The sequence below is a fragment of the Rhodnius prolixus genome, unplaced genomic scaffold (genome assembly GCF_049639745.1).
Source record: "Rhodnius prolixus isolate KJV_2025 unplaced genomic scaffold, Rpr scaffold_1, whole genome shotgun sequence".
NCBI classification, from domain to species: Eukaryota; Metazoa; Arthropoda; class Insecta; order Hemiptera; family Reduviidae; genus Rhodnius; species Rhodnius prolixus.
In genome coordinates, this window is record NW_027411581.1 from 22,460,445 (window position 1) to 22,478,704 (window position 18,260).

Below are 18,260 nucleotides of genomic sequence, written 5' to 3' on the forward strand. Positions count from 1 at the left end.
AAAAAAAAGTGAACTGGTAAATAAAAACTAAATTGCCAAGCGTAGCAAAAATTAGAACCGAACAACTATTACTACAATTCAGGATATTAAAGTAAACTGAATTTCACCAACTTTGAAGTGAGAACGTCATATTAAAAAAAAAAAAAAAACGTAAAATTTCGTCATAAAGTAATCGACGATAATATCTCATATTTGTGTAAGACAATGTAATAAAAGTGATGTAACATCTTCTAACGTAAAGATTATTAAAGTATAATGTAAAGAAATATTTATTAAATATCAACATCCAAGTAAGGAGAGAAGTATCAAAAAATAAAAATAAATATAATAAACTCGTAGTTATGGTTTAATTTGATTGATAATAAATTGAAAAGGTCGAACGAACAAATCCTTAATGACTTCGCGAACGATTTACTTATTAGGAGGATGTCTATTCAAGGGAGAGGTCGATCTGTGCAATATTTGAAACTAGATCATTAAACATTCCTAGGCAGAGTCTATCTATATCTTTTGCTACAAAGTGATCATAAAAAAGATAACAAGTTTATTTACTATAACTTCTAGAAGTTATAAAATCTTAAGATATTTATTAACTTACGCAAAAAAATGATTTTATCTGACATTATTTTTCATTAGTACATATGAGGAATATGAACGAAACTTTATCAGCTTTTTTTCGGATTTTGATCAACCATGACGCAAGCTGCTTTATATAATTGGTACGATTTTATAAGTAGGTGATTCAACAATAGGAAATGTTTTAATTCAACATTCAGTGTAGATGCGATTTATGAGACTACCTAAACATTTTAATGACTGATACATATCTAAGTTAATAATTATTAAGTCTTTCAAAAAACTTTTACGAATAAAAAAGGGAAAATTACTCACCGGGCCCTGCAAATGTATCTTTTATGTGCAAACCAAAAAAAGACGAAATGTCCAATACTTCATTTTAGTAGACCACCCAAACAAATAACCTGAAAAGTACCCTTACGAATTTCCTGAAGGTGTTTGGTTGCATAAACAAGGTACCTTTGAACATGAAATAATTAAATGATTTAAATGGAAGAAAGGTTATTACTGCCAATTTCAGTCACCGACCTCATCAGATTCCCAGAGCTGAAACTCGATCAGATTTTTTAGGTGACATTCATCAATTTTGCGATATACCAATATTTATTTTCACAATAAAGCTTACAGTGTGTTAAAAATGGTTAAAGCCATCCTTACAAAAGTGGGAAAACAATAAATACGACAAGGTTTAGTTACTGAAGACACTTTTTGGTATTGAATATATCACAAGTGTAGTTTCGAAATCCTGTTTGAATTTAAAGATAATTGAATTTTATGAACAATAAATTTGTGAAAATTTACTTCTGTTTAAATCTCTAGTAGTAATCGCCTATTTTTTCAGGCGGGGCTTTACGTCCAACTACCAATTAGGTGTCATTGATGGAGGCAACTAGCAAACATACTTTACTGTAAATTTCTTTTATTAAACATTAAGTAAAATCCAAGGCCTAAGACCGGGAATCGAACCCAGTACCACAATACATTTTAGCTTTACAGGTCTCTGTTTAAATCTCTATTTAGCAAACAATGTATTTTTTTCTAACATTTTTTGATTGATTAACCGTAAACAACGGTGAGATATTAGCTATTATTTTGTTAATGTGCTACTTAAAAGATAGAATTGTTTTCCATCATTTCAATTTTCCCTCTGGTAAGAAACAGAAAGACATACTTATAGAAAAAGATTAAGTGGGGAGAGCTTCACTAAAAGAACTCTCGCAAATAATTTATTAAATCGACTAATCTTACACTAGTACCTAACAGTCAACAACTAATCGGAAGCAAATTGTTTTAACAAATGATTTGTTGTATTTTAAATTAATAAAAACTTTTGTTTTGTGTTCAAGGAAATGTCAGCACTTTTAAAAGTGGATGTGTGAAGTAAAACAACTTACAAAAAGGAAGAAATGGAAAGTAATTGCATTGTACATCAACTACTTCAAACAATTACCAACCATAACGGAACAAAACATAATTAAATTTTTCTTTCTTTCTTTATTAGAAATCAAATGAACAAAATGAATTAGTTAATTTTAATTAATACAGTTACTACAATACAACAGCATTTCTAGTATTCTGAAAGATCGCCAGAGAAAATACTTTGGCTATAACTGAAAATTTACAAAAAAACATCTTGCAAATTATCAAATTAAGAGAGTGAATTTTTAAACTAACATTTATTTTAAATTGTACGAAGTTAAATGAGTCAAAGCATGAATATACATAGGGCATGAATATACATAGCATGAATATACAAATATGTATATAGGGATGTTACTTGTGTGACGTTTTGATATGTGTCGCCACTTTGTTTCTCACATTCTACATTATTTTTGAGGCCGTATCCGTTGGTATAATTAGCTGGTGTTTATTGAAGATGTTGTAATTAAAGTGTAATTAAGTGTCCACTGATGACCACAAAAACTAACACTACCATATTGATGCCAACGCAACAATCGGGAGTCCAAGTTAACTAATTTTGTGATCCATCTTCATGAGATTTTTCTCCAAAAATGGAACTAATGATTTTCTTTAAAACTGATGCACAAAAATTCATTAAATGCACTTGCAGGCTTATTATTTTTATCTGAATCTTTTTTTTTCCCCATGAAAATTGCATTTAATGGGTTCATACAGGGTGCTTTGTTCTAAGCCAGTTCAAAGACTGTACAAACAGGAAAAAAGAGTTGAATCGAGAAGTTTAATTACGAAGAAAATCAGTAAACCAGAAGTAAAATCCTTCAAACTTCCGATTTTTCGCGATCTTAGGGTTACAACAAAAGATTTCCTAATATGTATTCTCTCCTTCACGCTGATATCTCTTGCCCCCTTCATATAGGACAATACTGAAGACAAAGGGCTTCCAAATTTAGAAAATATTGTTCTCAAGCTAGGTGAACATTAAGACGAAACAGAGATCCCTTCCAGGGGCTAAAAGAAGTTTTAGAACAAATTTAGCAGTGACAGGAGCCTGAAAATTTGGTAATTCCTTCCGTGGCAGGATAAGATTTTATTATTTTTTTAAATCAATTTAAGCGTAAAATAACTTGAAAAAATTGATTCCTGATAAGCATTTTCGTGAAATATGATGTAGATCAAAGATTTGTTAAAGAGATGATGGCCACGCTATCTACTCGTATCATGAGAGCAGTCTAGTTTATGTTCACTGTTATTAATAACCAAAAAACCCAGTGGAGTTGTATTTCCCTTGGTCGGTGAAATAAAGTATTTCATTGCGCTACACCAGAAGAAACTGAATCTGTTTAAACATTATTACAAAACATAAAATTAATTTTAAGAACTTCTAGAATGAACCATATTGTAATGTAGAAGCCATCTTATTTAGGCCACGTTTTGAATGAAGTAGATTAATGACAATTCAAATTGAGAATATAATAGAAATAATAGGAAGTCTGAATAAGTTTCTGTTTATATAACAATCATCTGTACTTATATATTTTTTACTTAATGTACTTTCACTACATAAAATTAATTGTAACACAGACATATACGGAAATAAGAATATATTTCTATTAAAAATAAAATTCATGAGGAACACTGCTTACTAACTGTGAAATACGAGATCTTCAAAGTATAATTTCATTATTCATTCAGAATTTTATTTTTAAAAAATTCTACTTTTACTTATAAGATAAATACTTATTAAATATAGAAAGCTGAAAGTGAAGAATATTCGACCACATTTTTTAGAATGTTTTGAGGGTTAACACGAAGATGGTATGAATGTATGATGTATAAAACTAGAATTAGATGCAAAAAAGGAGCACTATCATAGGTGGGATGTCGAGAGTCAGTTGGAACAGAGGTCGAGGGCAATGATCAGTCGCCGTTTGATGGAGAAAGTAAAGGTTCGGCCACCTTTCGACCCTGAACCTTTCCGTAAAATATCTTCCGCAGTAATGGAAACCAGTTAAGCGCTGAAGCTCTAGCCTACTTGCACCATCAATGGAATCTTAATGCGGCGTCCACTTTTATTGCTGGCCTGTTGAGGACATCCTTCAGAGAATGAAATAGTTTGAATTCTTCCCCAACTAAGTAACTCTGTAACCAAGAATGTAATTGCTAACCAATTTTCTTCATTCAATTTTAAAGTAATTTTCAACAACATTGTAAAGCTCGTAGTCCCTGTAAAAAAAAAAGAAACTTGCGAATTTCCGTTTTGAATGCCCCTGAATAGAAAAAAGTGGCTTGTACAAATTGGTGTAAGTGTAATGCTTATTTTTCAGTCCGGCTTTAGATCCATCTACCGATCAGAAGAGATAGAAATGGTAAGTGCCTAACAAAAATTCGAGGGTAATAACTGAGCGTTTGAAAACAAGCGTTTTAATAGCGAATAAATGTAAGGCAAAGGAAACAAACGTCACATACATACATTTTTCATGAGCGCGGAGATATAACGATAACGTGGTTGTAGTGCTGCAATCTGGCTGATATCACAGTTCTCTAATTGAACACAGCTTAACTAATAACGGTTAGGAAAACACTAGATAGAACGTTTGAATTTTAGGCACTAACAAAGATCATCAGTAGAAGTCAAATGGGACAGGTGTGCCATTTGATGTAGAGCCATCCGCAGTGCATAAGGCGAATGAAGAAATTGAAAACATCGTCGAGCCATTTCGAAATCTGGTTGTAAAAGTATTTGTTACGAAATTCCTGTCACTTTTTGACTGTGTAAGGACCTTTTCAGAGAGAGTACCTACTCTCTTCTCGCAAGGCACAAAAGAGGAATTAAGACAATCACGAAAATCAGTACTGGGTAAGCCATCAGAAATATCAAATGCCGAATTTAATTACGCACAGATTCAAAACGAAGATCGTAAACTGGACCTTTTACAGACTTATAACACCAAAGAGGTTTCTGCATGGGACAAAAAATAAATAAAAAAATAAAAAAGAGGCAGTGGAACGTAGTTTTAATGGCACAATCTAAAAAAAAGGTGTGATGTTTGCCTTATAACATATATATTCGCTCAGTTATTGCCTTTGAATTTTTGTTAGGCCCAAATCTTTACTATCTCTTCGGAAGTAAACTAAAACTGAAGTAGCAAGGGACTAAAGAAAGTCCAATTTTGTTCAGCAAATACTTCATATATTTTAAATAATCTTAATATTATAATCTAGAATTAAAATAACCATATTTATTTTCAACATATATGAGATAACCCACACATTCTCGTAGACTAATTTAGTTGGCCACCAAAGATTCTAGATGACCAAGACATTGAGCATACAGAGGGCAGAACGACCTCAGTCAAATTCATACATTCATAAACTGTTAGTGTAAAGTTCTAAGCGAGAAGTAGTGAATAGTACATTTGTTTAAGTTCATTTGATAGTGCAATTTTTGGTGCTTTACAAAATTGTATTATGTACTAACAATTCGAATCCACTTGACAACTAGTTGCAGTCAATAGTTAAATAGATAGCATTAGGATTCGTTGATGTGGATCGGGCTATTCTAATTCCATTACAGCTCTTCTAATTCTTAGTGCCAGCCCTCCTTAAATTCTGGACCAATGGAGTCTGCATTGTTTTCTTCTCGGTTTTTTCGGACTGTTCTATGGTATTATCTTCCACCTTGAGTTCAGACCCTGGTGGCACAATTTGCTCATATAATTAGAAACAGTTCACCTATTAGAGCAATTCTTTTGGTGTCAGGTCAGTGGTCCCTTAAATTTCCTTCCAATTTTGTAATCTAAACTATGATTTTCCCGCAAAGAAAATTCCTTAGAAATTGTGTGTAAAAGCAGCTAACCATGACTACAATATTCCTACAATATGCGCTAGGGTAGTAGAGAAAATTGATATGAGCAATTATTGACTATTTACAACATTAGGAAACCCTAGCACTTAACCATTCAGACCCCTATTGAAAAATTTATAGTTGACATTTATGAAAGGTAATGACAATAGCAACATGTTACTTGTTTCTAACCTGATATTCAAAAAATTGAGCACCTTATCTAGTTAAGCTTTCTACTTAAAGTAAGAAGATGCTATTACTTCTCAAAAAAGTAAAGTCTAGCTTTTCAGGTAAATCTAACTTCCAAATTAGGATGCCATTCACAAATGGTTGATGTTCCCTATAATTTGTTGGTTCCAGCAAATATTACAAATCAGCTGGTTCCAAACAAAGACATTATTGAGAAATATTCAAAAAAGAGAAAAGAAGTAGTTGTTTAAGCAACAGAGAGTTAAAGGGCAAGTAAAAAACAAAACAAAACAAAAAAATGGGTTATATAAGTCTATAATGAATCAAATTGTAAGACCAGTTTAGATGATTAAATTACAAACTCATATTTAAATGCTAAGAAGTGTAATGTTAGGATAATAATACAATGTGTGCCTTAAAAAAGAACTAAACTAAAAAAGTAAGTTTTAAAGTAGATTTTGTTACCATATTTCAGTTAATTGATTATCTATATAATGCAATTTGCCCGGAGGTAAAGACAAAACTAAATGACCCGAATTTCAAAATTTAAATTCGACCTTTTTATTTAGGCAGGACTAGCCGCCCTTGGGAGTTTCAGGCAGACGATGGGCGCGGCTCCCAGGGAGGCCGTTGTTATAAGTCCGCGCCTCTTTGTGACATTTGCAATGCTCACAGCAGTAGACCGGTCCTCCCTCACCTCATCCTACAGTTATATTTATAGATGACTGCCTTCTGTATTTGTGCCGAAATGAAGAAGTCCAAGGACCACCTGTATATATTCTTTTTAAAGTTTCTTAATAAGGACTATCTTACAAATTTATTTGAAACACTTTAGGAGCTCGAATTACACAAATAAATATCCCACCATTAATGTCTTGTATGTCAAAGGTGATAAAGAAAGTCTTTATTATTCTGTTTGTAGAATAATAATTTGTTTCGTCGGTTGAGTTCAAGTCTTTTCAGTTCAACTGTTTAACTCCACCCTCCATAACGATCTCAAAATCTCATACGTAAATGACGAATCCAAATCTAAATATAGAAAATTCTTTGACTCTCTTCCTCTTATTCAAAATCTTGCCTCCACAACGATTCCAGATCGTCCTCCACGACGATTGAAACGCTGTTGGCCTCGTGACCAGCTCCAGTAATGTAAGGAACTCCAGCGAGAGTGTTGCCGGAGGGCAGCTTCTCTCCTCAAGCTGATCCAGCCATAAAGTCTACTTTCATCATATTCACTGATTGCATTTTATTCTATTGTAGATTGTGAATAACAAATAAATTACAAAAAAAAGAAAAAAAAAAGAATAATAATAATAAAAAGCTGCTTGCAATAAAATAGATAAATAAATAAAGCAATAAAAGAACAATTAATCACTGGCAAGGAGAGTAAGCATGAAATAATACGTCATTAAGATCCTCTGAAGGCAGAATAATAAATTTAAGCAAGGTCATTTGTATATTATTATTGAAGAATGCAACATCTGAGACTCTGGGACCAACAATATGAGCAAAAATTGTAGAAAAAAGAAGCGCGCGTGTTCCAAGGTTAGAGATGGTCAACACGTAAACTCGATTACAAAATTAAAGCAACACCTCCTAGGGATTCCATTTTTCCAGTTGTACCACGATTTGCAGTCTTATTCGGAAGTTAAATCGGAATTTTCAATTGGAACCATATAATCATTCCGTGTACGAAATTAAACGTTTAAAATAATATTTATTTTGAAATAAACAATAGCTTAAGATATTATTAGCAAATCGCAATATATATTTATAAAACCACAAGTAATTTTACTTCGTGCTGAAAGAACTGAAGAATATTATATCCACTTTGGATAAAACAACGAATGCGGAAAACTATTATGAATATGAGGTCGTGGTTCATGTTTATGATGTAATGGAAAGTCTAACGTACATCTCGGTACATATGCACCTAGTTACTTACTTTGCACCTTACCTACAAACATACTTCTACTGCACAAGAGACCAAATGTGTTTAGAGAACTACACAGTCTTTACTGGGCTCTTGTGTCAAGTAAGATCTTCAACATCCCTTATTCCATTTTCCCCTGGTTTATAATCAAAAGATGGATGATTTCAATATTATACTTTTGCATTTAAAGGAAATATTTTAGAAGTCATAATATCATTAAAAAATAAATAAATCAGCAGAGTGAATCAACATTTTCACTCAGTCAATTATCTTCAATTCAGAATTTGAATCTTTAATTTCAAATACCGAACAATCAAATTGGTTTAGTAGAACTCCTGGTTGACCGACAACTTTATTGATGCAACCTCTGGCACGAAGTTAAATGTTTGCCCCTTTCATATTTGATGAGTTAAGGTGGATGGAAAGATCCAGATAAATACGCGCAAAGACACTCAGACCGATTTGTTGAAAACCACTTTTTCATACTCAGGTGACTTCAAAACAGATCTTTCAAGAGGAGAAACACTTTCCTACTTCATTAACGTCTTCGAAAAAGTATTAATATGATGGATATCAGTTTCGAAAATATGATTTGATCGCAGTATCTTCCCTTACAGCTAGACGAGAAAGTAAAAAGGTTTTGAGAAACCTCTCAAATAAGTTGTTAATGCTGCTCCATATTTATGGTGGATTTTGTTTCAGCATTAGCATTTTTTTTAAAATACTGAAAAAGGAAAAAAACTTATAATTAAATGGAAACAGTCTGAAATGTCCAAGATCTAAATATAAGTTTTTATATTTGTTTGTTTTTTTAAAGACATAAATTGCACATTATTACACGAATTCCAAAAATTACTTAATCTTTTGCGATAAAATTAAATATGTGAAGGTATTAATAATTGAAGTTTTATTACTTTTCAAGTCCTTGGTGAAATTCTATTTTTTTTCTTCAAGTCTGAGTATAATAAATGGTGTTTCTAAAATAGAAAGATGTTGTAATTAGTATTTTTAAAACACTAATATGAAGAATGGATAAAAAGAATAACAAAATTAAGACAATAAAGTCAGAATGTTGTGGGATACGCAACAACGTGCACCACCACACGCTACTCACTTCAATAAATCATTCTCAAATAATTTCTGACTCAATTTATTTATTTTTATAATTTATTTTTTAAAGCGAACTTTCATTTTACCAATACAGATATATATTAGTATAGTGACGTGCCAGACCTCTAGCACGTATTGGGCTGAAATACTTCTTATATTCAAAAAAAACAATTTGAATGAATACAGATTCGAATTATGTCTTATTATACAGTACAAACCCTATTAAACTACTAATTTGCCATAGAACATAATCCACATCTCAACGTACAAAAGCCTACTTGATATATCATGACAATTAATCTTTTTTTATAAATAAGTTCAACAAATTAACAATTATATATTAAATCAATAAAAATATTGCAAAAAATTTAAAAAACAGACAATTAAGTCGTATTTTCTGATAGATTGCAGATGAATGTGTACACAAAACTTTCTTGTCTGATAAGTTGGTGGATGCACAAACAGGACTGTGGTGTTGCGATATTTTTGTTTTTCTTCCTTTGTCCACCTCTCTCCAGGGAGAGACTAACATTTGCAAACACATGTTCTTATTGAGAAAAGAAGATCTCAGGACTTTTATTTTAAGAAGAAAATCATTTTCAAAAGTTTGGTTCTATCTCCTCTTTTGGAGGAGATAGAACTTGGACTGAAAACTGTTCCTTCACAAGAACAGTAGGAGAATGAATTCTATAAATTTGCGGCTCATAGCACAGTGTATGTAAACCGTACAATAAGCTTTGAAAACGATCAATCTATGTCCGGTTGAGCAGAAGAGGAATATTATTAGTATTTATAATGTTATGACGAATTCATTCTCATCTGTGATGAGAAACAGTGTGCCGTTACAGGGTTTGTGGATTCGTATTCAAGGACCGATCTTCTGGAAGACTACCAACTAATTCACGAAGTTAGGCATCCAGTTCGAGAGCCTCCAAGATCTTGTCTATGATATTTTAATTTATTTCTGTACCGTGCGGTTCTTGATTGATTCCAGCGGAATGATTTTTTTGTCTTTCTTTGAGTATTTATCATTGCCCTCTTAATAATTAAGACTACTGTCTGCTTATCTTTATAGATATATATTTTCTAACATTTTTGACTTGTATTCCGACTTAGACATCTTCGTCCTTTTGTTTCTAGTGCACCATTTGAATTTCTAGAATACCATTTGTATCTATTCTTACCTGAACTATAAGGTTTAAGGATGTAAACATATTATTATGTATTCTGACTTTAAGCAAAGCTATCGATATACAAAACTTCAAAGAAGTCGATGTACAAAGCAGCAAAGCAATATGGATCCAATCACACTTATTTCCCTACCACTCTTTCCACTATTAAGTTTGACATTTAGTTAAAAATCTCTATTTCAGATGAGATTTAAATTGTAAGACAATATTTTGGATAGTACTTCACTATTAACCTTCAGACTGTAAGATGGAGAAAGATTGTTCAATTCTGGACAAACTGAATGCCTCTATCACTAATATATTCAATAATTCAGCTTCTACCGTTTTCTTTGCACCACATTCACCACGGTACATGACAGGAATAGTCTATAGATTTTTATTTATGATGCGTACTTTTGTCTGTAGTGTAAGGTGTACTGTATAAAATTTCAATAATTCATTTTATCAATTATGTTTATGAACCAGAAACGTTCTTCATTTTTATTATTATTATTATTTTCTATAATCAAATAAATAAGTTGATTTTCACGTTATAAAGTAGGCCAAACAAACAATCAATTCAATGTATTCAAACAATATATTGAATGGATATTGATTATTTATTGATAAAGAATAAAAAGAAAAGTGATTTGAAATGAAAGGAAAGATATAGATTTTCCTCCATTACAAGAGGTTAGCACATTGATCAACGATAATAATAGTCTGACATGTCGAAATTCTGAAATCTATGACTCCGCGTTGAAGGCAGGTTACTTTCTATGCAATATTCACATTAAATGAAACCTTTAACGTACTACAAATGTTGGAAGTCGAAATGGATCTAAATAGCCAGTAATATTAACAACAAAAACCAATCTCCGAATATTTGTTTTCTGGAAAGTAAATTTGGAAGAAGTTTATTTCGTAAAATCTATAAATATATGTTAAAGAGTATAATGCGTACAATTGACTATTTTGCATAATACAGTCTATTTCAGCCCCCTTGGCTCGTTTTTCACAATATTGCTGTTGGGAATGTAACGAATAAGAAAATTGCTTCGCTTCAAATGGCGCCTGTATATTTAGTAATTTAATGTTTTTATTACCTGATTGCTCCTCTCATACTACAAACCTGAGCTAAGTTAAATGTCAACTAAAATACAATTGTCAACTAGCTACAATAATTTCAAACTGTTTGTAGGACATTAGATTGCGTCAGTTAATTGATTATTGCTAATTCCAATATTAAGAAATTTAAATCCCGAAAGCACATCCCAAGCTTGAATGACAACAATAGAGATCTCTAGCGATCAGCGCCTGCATTATTTAAAGTAATGAACAGTTTTCAACAAGTGGTTAGCTGGATGCTGCCATGTGTCCACCTGATTCAGGGCTGGCAGAGCTCCCTTCTACACCAAATTTAAAGCGGTGCGCCTCATGGAAATCATGCTAAACCAAAGTTAACGGTGAAGTTCTTTCGCGAGAGTGTCCTCCAATTGCAGAAGGGTCACCACTCTTCGTTGGTTGATCCTCCTCCAGTGCCTCCATTACTCTTTTTCTTTTTAATGTCGGCTTTAGCTTGAAGATAGGTTGAAGAGGATTGCTCGGACTGCGGCTGGCTGCACGCTTCTTTTGCTAGACTATCAGCTAACTCGTTTCACGCAATAACCAGGAATTCATTGACAGTTAACTGTTCATCCCATGGCAATTAGCAAGCTCGTCACTTTTCTAATACCATTTACTCGGGAATTAAGACTATAGGATCCGAAATGGCCGCCCGAGAGTCTACCAAGAAAACTACTTTGGACTTCACTGGGCTCGGAACTTCAATTATAGCGCAGCCGAGCCTACAGCCTCTAAATTGGTCACAGCACTTTCCAAATACCATTTTTCCTTCGAAAAAGCCACCCCAAAATTATGCCGATCCAACAATGCGCCCTCTCTCAACCGGCAAATCTATCAGTATACTAAGGAAGTCAATCATCAGTAGGATATGAAGAGTGAATATTTTTTAATGCCGAGTTTCTGTTGGATTCTGTAATTCCTTCGATTCTTTTCTTCTTGTTTTGCTTTAAGCTAACTGGCAAACGATGAGGGATACGGAGGAATGTACTGTCATCTTTCTTGAGGAAGAAGAGTTTTCCAGAACTAAAACTGCTTATAATTTTTTTTTTGTTTAACTAATCACATTTACTTGACGCTAAGCAAACCGACATGATTTAACCATTAGCCACTGCGATCTGGATTTCGTCAGTAGATCCACATTTCATCACGATTTGAACCGTAGTTTTGTAAAGACCATATTTTTGACTTCATTAAAAATTCTATTTACATAAAGTACTTCTCATTCAAACCTTGAGTAAATATTATTTCTGAACAACCTTACAACATTATTACTATTTTTCATTAAATTCCCTTGTTTAGCACTTCTTTCTGCTAGTTTTAAAGGTCGTCAACTTCACCTGAAAGTGGATAAACAAGAAGATTTGTGCGCACCGAAATCGTTTTATGTTTTAATTAATGATGTAATAAAGCAGCGATTGAAATACAAATTAATCAAAGCAGAACAAAATACTTTATGGCCTTCTAAATAACCCTCGATCTAGACATAACTTATCCGAACTTGTTAATTTAAAAACAAAAAAAATTTAAAATAAACTTATGAAATAGAATATTTGTTTCCTTTGAGTTGCATGTCAGCAGATGGTGGGAAAAGAGTAATTTATTATCTACCAAATTTCCAATTGTGAAATAAATAAGTTATCAATCACAATCATCTTAATTTTCGAAATTATAACAGCGCATTTTAATATTTATTGTTGGTTTTGTTTTATTTGAATAACCTATTTTTTTTGTTAAAGAATAAAAATTAAACAACACCAGCAGATAATAATGAATTGGTACAGAGCAGTTTAAAGGAACTGTGTTTAATATTCTGTTGAATACAAATTTGGAACAGCACCTAAAAGGTGTGATGAATTGTTTATTTGTGTGCCAGCAGACATAAATATCAAGTGAATTCAGGTTTAACTTTGATCAAAAAAAATAAACTTTAATTATCTTTATGCAAAAATTTATTTTGATAACCATATTAGTAAATAAATAACCTATTCCTGTCCTTTTTGGAGAAGGTCGCTTTGTCTAGAAATATTGTTGAAAATTATTCTCTCCATATCATTCTATAACAACTCTAGGCCTATCATTAAGTTTATACGTACAATATTATTAACATAACACGATAATAACAGTATTAGGAGCAGTAATAATAATAAGGAGAAGGGATAAACTAAGGTTGTAACGTGATGGTTCTAAGTCAGAGGCTCCAGATCAAATCAAGGCGCGCTAATCTTAGATTTTTTTTTTTTGGGGCATCTACAGTTCTCTGTCATGGACAAAGGAAAAATTGTCTGGGGCTGGCGTTGCTCTGAGTAGGCTAAGAGCCAATGGTACTAAAAATAATAATAATATTAATATTAGGGAAGGGATTAGCTACGCGGTTAGCGAACTGGACTCCCACGCGGAGGTCCCGGGTTCGAATCCAGCTGCTGACCCTTAGATTTCCTCTTCCTAGGAGCTTCTTACAGCTCACTGTCCGGTGATGGACAGTGTTGTCTGTAACGAGAGAACACTGTCCGGAGGTCGGCAGTGCACTGAAGAAAGCTCCGGGCGCCAATAACCTCAGATGTTGACGCGCCTTAAATCATTAAAAAAATAAAAATAAAATAAAATAATATTAATAATAATAATACCAAGATGATGGATTGGCTAAGAGTTGTGCAGTGCTCTAAGCTGCCGGATGCCCAGTAGTGATACCCCTACATTTTCTGTTGGATTTAGCCGTCAGAGTGATAAGAGACATATGACAGAGTCAGCGAACTGAAAACGCGTTAGCGCCGATTAACTATGATTCAGAAAATCCCACTCTCCCTTGCTACACCCACTAAATCTAATTCAAACATGGTATACTTAAGAACTCTTTGAGTAAATAAATCCGCACAATCATTTTTTCCCTCTTTCTTGGCAATGGCTTTCGCCATTGCCAGCATCTTCTAGATGCTTATCACTCACTCTCCATTCTTACTTATAAATACATTAGATTCACACATTCATCCCTTCTATCTCCTATATTCATAGTATATAGTGGTAGTTATATACTACTCCTATATTCATAGTATATAGTGGTAGTTATATACTATATAACTAATGGATGGATCAGTACTCTATATTCCTGCCATCCTTATAGCTTAACCGAAATTAAAATCACGTAATCCTTCTCTAATCATTTTCTTCCATTCATTCTAATCGACTATAACTTTTAAATACACTCATATTTCTTTGCTAGCTCAGTTACAGATTTAAGCACATAGATGTTGGTGGAGAATATTATGTCTTCGTAGCGAAATGGTGCATCTAAATACATTTCAATTAGTGGAAAGCCTCCTACTATACAGGGTGTTCAGCATAAGACTACGGTAACTTCGGGAGGCGACTCTGGGCATCATTTGCAACAAAAAATTCCATATAAACTATGGCTCGATTCGTCTCCGTTTTATAGATATTTTTAATTTTAGGTTTTTTCAAGGTGTTACTACTTTTTAGCAAAAAGTTGTCTATATTTCTCAAACTATTAGAGCTACAGCTATTTTAATAAATTCATTAGAAAGAAGGTTAAATTTCCTTTTAAATAAGCTAATTTGTATTCCAAAATAATAATACCAAGTATTTTACTTTGTGGCCCAAACATAAGAAATAGCAAGTTTCTAATTTTTTCCAAAAAATTGACTTCATTTTTCTCAAAAACATTTTATATGAAAAAACCGTGCACTATTCAGGAAAAACATCTACATACGATCACCTTTCGAACGGTATACAATAATTGGGATTATGTTAAAAATTGATGCAGAAATCTGCGATTAATTGCAAAAAAGTAGGCCTCAAAACATCGTCGGCATTATGAAATGAATTCGGCTACCATAAGAAAATAACTGATCAGAATCATCAAATCCAGTACGATTTTTTGCAAACGTGTAATTTAATAATTAATTAATTTAAGAACTATATTCAAAAATATAAAATTTACATTATAAATAATAAAATAAAATAAAAAGAAGAAAAATGAATATGATGTTAAATGAGCGTTAGGTACCAATTTCGAAAGAAAGGATTTTCGTTTAACGAGTTTAAATCTGTGTGTTGTTCTTTAGTTAATTAAAGAAATATGCCAAATAATGTGAATAAATCACAGATTTTCTTGAACTACTCAATAAACTTTTGGAATTAACAGGTTGTGAAGAGATAATGAATAAGCCGAGAACTTACTTATCGCTCTAATCTCCAAGTTAAAAACTGATGTTTTATCCTAATACGGCTTATAAAAACAAATAAATGCAACAAGAAGAAAAGATAGTTTAAAGTCTACATTTTCATTAGATATTTAGTTGTCATTGTTCCATCATTATGCCAACGAATTCGAATATTGAATATCGCGATATGTTATACATCTACGGTTTCGTAGACTGGAATAGTGGAGAAGCTAGGCGGGAGTATTCTAGATGTTTTCCTGATAGGGTGTTCCGAACGCTAAGACGATCGTGGAGGTGTACTGGCGGTTCGGTGAAGTATTCCATCCACTATTATTTAATTTGGGGATCAGAGCGAGTAATAAGTTCTTGGCTTATTCATTAGCTCTCCACAATCTCCTGTGTTCGGCTTATTCATTAGCTATTCACAACCTGTTAATTCCAAAAGTTTATTGAGTAGTTCAAAATGATGATTTATTCTCATTATTTGGTATATTTCTTTAATTAACTACAGAATAACACTCAGATCTAAACTCGTTAAACGAAAATCCTTTCTTTTGAAATTGGTACCTAACACTCATTTAACATCATATACATTTTTCTTCTTTTTATTTTATTTTATTATTTATAATGTAAATTTTATATTTTTGAATACAGTTCTTAAATTAATTAATTATTAAATTACACGTTTGCAAAAAATTGTACTGGATTTGATGATTCTGATCAGTTATATTCGAATCGAGCCATAGTTTATATGGAATTTTTTGTTGCAAATGATGCCCAGAGTCGCCTCCCGAAGTTACCGTAGTCTTATGCTGAACACCCTGTATCTGGAAAATCTTAAATTCTTTTTCGTTTTACAAAAACAAAAGTGATACTTAATAACAGTGAATTATAAAGTGATAAGTGATAACGGAAATCTATTAGATATATTTTAGAAATAGAATTTTGTTTTTGGATGAAAGAAAGGCCAGATCGACTCCTTCACGATCTAGCTACTTCCCAATCCTCTGGAAATCCTCAATGAAAAGATGATACCGTAGGCAAAAAAACCTACCAACCTCCCCAGTTTCTATCAATCATTCAGTCTTTTACCCACTCTAGAAAGAGTCCTGGAAAAGCCCCTTTTGCTTTGAACCTCTAAACATCATCCTCGAACACAATTTGGCTTTCCGCTCGCAACAAACCAGCATACGATTGTTGTGGACGTCATAGCTACCTTCAGCGACGATAATCGTGTTTCCCTCTACAGAACCTGTCATTATAAATCGTTTCTTAATAATGCGATATTTATACCCTCGAACCCTTCAGCGGTCGAGGATTAAGGTGAATGAACCAAAGCATAAACACATAATATCCACCTTAAGAAAAAGTAAAAAATTCCCTACTTCATCTTAATAATATTTCCATTTCCTCTAAAAATCAAGTTCAATACTTCGGTCTCTATCTAGCGAAGCGAATAACATGAAACCAGATTCAAAAGAATAGAATGCAACCACAGATTTAAATTGTTGAAACGACTACTTGGTCCAATCTCACTTTAATTAACAAGAAACGTCCACCGTCCGCGCAATATTTCCCAGGGCTGATAGTGTGTCAAACATTAGAGTAAATCATAGTTCTATCAACAGTTATTGTAAAAAATTATTAGTTCTTTTTCTTTTCTTCTAGAACGAGCAGGAATGGCAATTGTTTCAAATTCCAGAAATTTGGACCATTGAAAATTGCGTACGTTAAGACGGACTTGAGGTTTACCTGTAGATTTTCAAAACGTTTCTCAGAGTGCTTGAGTAAGAATATTTCCAAAACGAATAGTTCCGAAGCTATAACTTGATAATTCGTTTGTATATTATTAGATCCGAAAGTCCGAAAACTGGCCAACTTCGTCACAAAGTATTAGCCAAATGTCCATGAATGATCTTACTCAGGTCATGTCAAATCTTCTGGACTTAAAATTGTCAACTCTCGCCACTAAGGAAGATATAAATCATCTCCGAGAGGATTATGCTGCTCTTAAAGAAGAAAATCGCTTTTTAAGATCTGAAATAGACTCATTAAAATTAGTCTATGAAAAAAGTGTGAAAACAATTGATGAAATAGACTTCCGCTCAAGGCGGAATAATCTCATTTTCAAGGGCATTAAGTACAGTTCAACTGATGATATGGTCAAGCTCATAGGTGAATTTTGTCAACAAGTTTTGAAATTAAATATTAATACTGATTTTTTCCAAGTAACTCCACTAGGTCGTGGTAACTTAGACGATAAACCTTTACTAGTTACATTTTTACGTTCTCAGGATAAATTGGCCATCTTGAAAAATTGTAAGTGTCTGAAAAATACAGGTTTTGTTATTCAGCAAGACTACCCACTGAACATAAGACAAAGGAGGTCAAAGCTGCTCTTAATCAGAAGAGAAATTTTACGTAAAAAATTTGGAGTCAGGGTTGCAATATTAAATGATACTTTACTGATTCAGAATGAAAGATTTGAGTGGTCGTTGGCGAAAGGTTTAACTTTTCAAAATGAGGAAGGCACTAGAAAACTGTCTGAGCTTGTTGGAGTTGACCTTACTAATTTCATCAATGCGCTCGCTTCTAACTCAATCCCGGCAGATTACTTTTCTAAGAACCCTATTGGCAAATCAGCAGTAATGTCTACCCCTGCTGCTCCATCTGCTGTTCAACCTCCTACATGAGTACACACCGTCAGTCGGATA

The 18,260-nt window shown here is 32.9% G+C and overlaps 1 protein-coding gene and 1 long non-coding RNA gene across 2 annotated transcripts in view; both read right to left on the minus strand.

Moving 5' to 3' along the window:
* The window catches only part of LOC141457753 (uncharacterized), a 113,917-nt gene that overhangs the window by 41,712 nt on the left and 53,945 nt on the right, over positions 1-18,260 (minus strand). The gene's annotated exons all lie outside the window — the stretch shown is intronic.
* Positions 2,868-18,260, minus strand: part of LOC141457760 (uncharacterized) — a 42,289-nt gene continuing 26,896 nt past the window's right edge. Inside the window, exon 2 of the long non-coding RNA XR_012460522.1 lies at positions 2,868-4,137. This is a non-coding gene — a long non-coding RNA (uncharacterized lncRNA). The remainder of the gene's footprint in view (positions 4,138-18,260) is intronic.